Source organism: Sinocyclocheilus anshuiensis, unplaced genomic scaffold, assembly GCF_001515605.1.
Source record: "Sinocyclocheilus anshuiensis isolate Anshui unplaced genomic scaffold, SAMN03320099.WGS_v1.1 scaffold590, whole genome shotgun sequence".
NCBI classification, from domain to species: Eukaryota; Metazoa; Chordata; class Actinopteri; order Cypriniformes; family Cyprinidae; genus Sinocyclocheilus; species Sinocyclocheilus anshuiensis.
The window spans coordinates 1,615,669-1,619,840 of record NW_015544192.1 but is presented as its reverse complement, the minus strand read 5'-3'; the positions used below and the strand labels follow the sequence as shown (position 1 = coordinate 1,619,840).

Sequence of the window (4,172 nt, the reverse complement as noted above, 5' to 3'; positions counted from 1 at the left end):
CCCTCACCCGCCATGATTTAAAACGCCGTGTAAACATACTGTAAACATTGTGTCAACTTATTTCGCAAGTATGGAGAACAGCAATAGATGGACGGACGCTGAAGTGCAGGCACTTGTAGCAAATGTAGCACTGCCAGTTGTCGTTGGAGATTCTTAGTCCTCCTTTCCGTTCTTTCAATCGCTTTACGTATACGTCGACTTTCCATGTCCATTATTGTGAAACCCGCGAGACACAACAAAAACACAGCTCCGATCACAGCGTCCTCCATCCTCCTGTTGTTAACGTTGTTCTACTTTTCTGTTGTTGAACGCCACGCACAAATGACGACGCTGTCGGCCGGCTTACGTCACTCCTTACACACTCTCGGTGCGAATGCAACCCTTTAAATGGTACTGGGAAATAGTTCGCGCAAAATCGTCCCAGTACTTTAGTACTGTACATTTAGTTCTGGAACTAAAGAGGTGCGAAAGGCCCTTAGTTATTGCCTTGTTTATCTAAAAGTGGTCTTTTCCTTTAAACCTAGCCAAAAAGCAATGTGTTGACTGTGAATCACAGCAGACTTTAATAATATGCATTTATGGTGTAATTACTACATTTTCGTTTTCATATTTACGCAAAACATGCGCGGTCACTTCAATTCAGCGCTTGCAGCAAACTAGGTGTGGAATCAATCGCTGCGCTGCTGCAGACTGCTTATGGAACGCACTGCCGGACCGCAACCGTGTGCAGTGTGAACGCTTTAAAATCCGTTAACATGAGCGCGGTAAAAATACGCACAGCATAAGCCTACGCACTGCGAACGGAGTATGTGTGAACCTGGCGTTATGTGTGTGCGCTGCGAGTGTGCATGAGCGCACAGTCTCCAGGCGAGCGCTGAATGGTTAAACACTGGCAAGAATTAAAAAGAAATGCAATTTATAAACTTTAGTGACAACAAAGGAATTTTGACACTGGCACAATCGAGTGTGAACTCGCAATCGAGCCAGTGTCAACTGTGCTGTGCAGCTTGCTTGTAGACAGACGCGATGTGTGGTGATTTGATTTGCGTATTTTGAGAGAGATGGAGCGCGCGGTGAGTCACTCGCGCTGTTTGTGAAATTATGTCTCACAGAAAGGTTTCAAATTTCTTAAGAAGTTATTTAATGAAGAAATATGAATTGCACCTCACCTTCAGCATTATAATTATTTTACCCGCGCCGGACAGAGACCGAGACGGTGCAGCTGCATGTCATGCCAAACCTCTCACGGCAGGCGCATCATAAGGTTTAGATCGGTTTTTTGAGATCGGCCTTTTTAGAGACTGCCGATCAATCATCCCAAAGCGATTATCGGCCGATAGTGATCGGTAGCCGATCAATCGGAGCACCCCTACTTTAAAGTGAAATAGGCATTTTATTTATTTGCTTCTTTAATAGGGCTTACAGTAGATTGTGACATTTTCAAAGCAAAATAGGCATTATTTGATTGCGTTTGCGCTTGTTAATAAAGATGCTTATTGCAATTCTAAGTACTTTTGTGCAGCTATAGCAGCATTATGCATTGCATAGCTATTCAAATCACTAGTTTAGTGAATTTTAATAGCAGCAGCACGCATGGCAAAATTCAGATGCAAGGTTAGAAATTAGCAGTCTGCATGGCAATCCAATTATCACTGTTGCTAATATATCAGCGGCAGCATAAAGTACATTTAGTTGCATGAAATTTCAGTGATAAGATAACGTTTGGATGGTAGTGAACTTTTTAGGTGAAATACTAAAAATTTTGTTACTTTGCTATTCAGTTCAATAGGGTTTATAGAACTATTCAAAGCGAAATAGGCATTATTTGGTTGTTTGGTTATTTAATAAATGGGCAGTAGCAATTCTAAGTACTTTTTTGCAGCAGTATGCATAGCTATTCAGATCGCAATGTTAGCAAATTGTATAGCATGCAGAGCAAATTCAGATGTAAGGTTAGAAATAATATTAGCAGCAGCATGCATAGCAAGTCATATTATTATTGCTGCTAATATAGCAGCGGCAGCAGATAGCACTTTAGTTGCATGAAATTTAAGTGATAACTCATGGAGGGTAAATTAACTCTTTAAAGTGCAATAGGTATTTATTACTTTGCTTATTCAACAGGGCTTACAGCAGGTTTCATGCAGCAGCAGTAGATTATGCTTCATAAATTCTGATTAAATATTGCAACAGCTCGCACAGTAAATTCCTACTACAACATTGTGAATATCATTGACAGCAACAGCATCTACTTCAACTCCGTATTGAAATGTTAGTGAATATTATCAATAGCAGCAGTCGCAGAAGTTTTGTTGCGTTGGCTATATTGCACTGCATATATTGCGGACAGCTTTACCTATCGTAACCGCTCTATTGATTATGTCATGTTGTATCACTAGTTTAGTGAATTTTAATAGCAGCAGCACGCATGGCAAAATTCAGATGCAAGGTTAGAAATTAGCAGTCTGCATGGCAATCCAATTATCACTGTTGCTAATATATCAGCGGCAGCATAAAGTACATTTAGTTGCATGAAATTTCAGTGATAAGATAACGTTTGGATGGTAGTGAACTTTTTAGGTGAAATACTAAAAATTTTGTTACTTTGCTATTCAGTTCAATAGGGTTTATAGAACTATTCAAAGCGAAATAGGCATTATTTGGTTGTTTGGTTATTTAATAAATGGGCAGTAGCAATTCTAAGTACTTTTTTGCAGCAGTATGCATAGTTATTCAGATCGCAATGTTAGCAAATTTTATAGCATGCATGGCAAATTCAGATGCAAGGTTAGAAATAATATTAGCAGCAGCATGCATAGCAAGTCATTATTATGGCTAATATAGCAGCGGCAGCAGAAAGCGCTTTAGTTGCATAAAATTTTAGTGATAACTCATGGAGGGTAAATTAACTCTTTAAAGTGCAATAGGTATTTATTACTTTGCTAATTCATCAGGGCTTGCAGCAGGTTTTGTGCAGCAGCAGTAGATTATGCTTCACAAATTCTGATTAAATATTACAACCGCAACAGCTCGCACAATAAATTCCTACTACAACATTGTGAATATCATTAACAGCAACAGCGTGTACTTCAACAATGTATTGAAATGTTAGTGAATATTATCAATAGTAGCAGAAGTTTTGTTGCGTTGGCCGTATCGCACTGCATACATTACATATACATGCATACATTACATATTCATGCATTACATGATTTGATCATATTGTGCCGCTTGTGTCTGGCGTAGACACCATGTTCGAGTAAATAGGCATCCGCCTAGCTACTCGTATGTGTAATTAATGGAGTTCTCAGCAGTACAGTCTCTTGTGCAGTAGCATCAGCTTGCATAGGCATTCAGTCATCGAGATTTTTCTCAGCAGCAATTTTAATTTGGACACAATTAATATAAAAGCAGACAACTGCATTTAAATAAAGTCACTGTAGTGTCTTGCTCAAGGCCATCTTTGAACGAGCCACCCATTTAGCGTGACATCGCGCACATAACTGAGGCTACGTCAGCACGAAGCCAGAGCTTTCCCTATCCGATCTTTTTTTTTCCCTCGTCTCAAGAAATATCTGCGTCCACATGAAACCACAAAACCAACACAAAACGATGTAGTATACTTGCCAGACCAGTATGTGGCGCTGTAATTCTGCCACAGAGGTGCACTAAAAACGGAGAAGAAGACTTGGACTATGTGCTGTGTCTGACTAGGGGCGAGACGTGGGCTGATGACGTCATCATTTCTTAAACATTGTAAATAGCACAAATAAATAAATAGAACGAACATGCAAATGAAACCATTTCAAACAGGGCCCACTAGCAAAAATCTGCACTGGGGCCCCGCAAACCCCAGCTACGGCCCTGGATGTCACTAGCGGAAGCTTAAGTGTCTGAGAGTGCAAGTCTGAGAATGTGCAAGTGCAAGTCTGCAGCCAGACCCTTCTCGAAACGTTCATGGATCGAAGAAGAGTGTTTTTGCTTTGTAATAAGTGTTCGGCACAAACGCGATTCATTCACTTGGTGAGCATAACCGTTTTTACAGCTCTGTGACACAACCCGTCAAAAGGCTTATATAAACACCACAGAATAAACCTTAAAAGTTCTCAGAGGTGCAACAGCGCGTTCATATACATGTTTTCGATGCAGAGTGCAAATGGCTGTGCATTTAT

At 40.2% G+C, this 4,172-nt stretch overlaps 1 protein-coding gene across 1 annotated transcript in view; it reads left to right on the top strand.

The window, feature by feature from the left end:
* LOC107696559 (sialin-like) overlaps positions 1-4,172 on the top strand; it is a 16,658-nt gene that overhangs the window by 2,891 nt on the left and 9,595 nt on the right. The gene's annotated exons all lie outside the window — the stretch shown is intronic.